This window comes from Atta colombica, unplaced genomic scaffold (assembly GCF_001594045.1).
Source record: "Atta colombica isolate Treedump-2 unplaced genomic scaffold, Acol1.0 scaffold134, whole genome shotgun sequence".
Lineage (NCBI taxonomy): Eukaryota > Metazoa > Arthropoda > Insecta > Hymenoptera > Formicidae > Atta > Atta colombica.
In genome coordinates this window covers 177645-179028 of record NW_017259222.1, presented here as the reverse complement: position 1 = coordinate 179028, position 1384 = coordinate 177645, and the positions used below count along the sequence as shown (strand labels likewise).

The 1384-nt window shown below is 26.8% G+C and overlaps 1 protein-coding gene across 1 annotated transcript in view; it reads left to right on the top strand.

The window, feature by feature from the left end:
• LOC108684368 (protein spire) overlaps positions 1 to 1384 on the top strand; it is a 22482-nt gene that overhangs the window by 11766 nt on the left and 9332 nt on the right. The gene's annotated exons all lie outside the window — the stretch shown is intronic.

The following is a 1384-nucleotide window of genomic DNA, read 5'->3' as shown; positions in this document are numbered from 1 at the left end:
TATATATATATATATATATGGGTAAATCTTTCAATTTCTTAATATTTCTTAAATTTTTTGACAAGAAAGAGACCAGGGAATTAAGACCAAGGAAATTTTAAATGTGAATCCTAAATTGAATTAATATTTTGTTCTAATATTAAAAAATAAAAATTGAATATCAAGATTATAAAATTCAAATTGATATTAAAATAATAGATTATTCGAGTCAACGTGCAGTGGAATAAATTTGCTGAAAAAGTTGCCAAAATACATAAAGTTTTTATTTCAATCGATGGAATATGTTATTAGGATATTTTTGAGGTCGCTGATTTCGAATCCGATTTCAAATTTTGAAAATTTAAACTGGCGAAACCATATGACGGACCAAAATGCAAAAAGTAGTCATATATTAATATTAACTTCTATCTTTAAGTTTTTTGGCTCGCTGAAAACGAATTTGTATTCAAAATTACAAAATTCAAAATGGCAGATCCAACATTCTGCACGCTTGTAGTTAGCCTATAGGTTCGTTTATCAGAGCCCATATGAAGATTATAGTGCGATTTTAGATTTCTTTGGATTTAGATTTCTTAAGATTTCTTTGCTTGTTTTATGTGAGTCCGCTTTCTTTTCACAAATCGGAGTACTTGTTTTATAGAGCTTATAGAATTTTATAGAGTTTCCTCGTTTTTACAAATCAGAGTGCCTGTTTCATATCCCTTCGCCTCTCACAGTTCGCTACGTTTCTCTTACGGGAAATCACGCATTGTGAAAAAGTAAATTATTTTTTTCGCGTGCCAATAAATTTTTATCGCTTTTCTAATCTCTCTTTGCGCTTATTTCGCGACTATCATAGCAGAGTTAGCAAATAACAATTTATATTATAGAAATTTATCAATAAAGTTTATTTTAAAAAGTAAAGAAATAAAAAGGTAAACTACGCGCAAAACTCGCATGTGTGATGTCTAATAAATAAAAAAAATGATACATAATTCTAATCTAACTAATGAAAAATAATTCTAACATAATACCTTCTATACATTTAAATATTCTTATGGAAAATAGTGTAATAGAGAAAATAATAATTATAAATTAATTACGACTTCTATACTGTAACGAGATCTATTACACTATTTTTTTTAAGCATTTTGCTCTAGCTTCTTGAAAAACAGTATTTGTTGATAATTACATCAGTTATAAAAAGCACTGAAGCTGATTCATTTTTAGAGAATAATACTATTCAACTATTCAACAAGAAAACACTTCAAAATTACACAATCTTTATCCAAACTTCATGAAAAATCATCACAGATAAAAAAAAGTAAAAAGCATTTTAAAGTCTGAAAAAAGCCTTTAATATGCTTTTGGCCATTTTTCAAAAAAATTGTTTTGTTTATAGTTT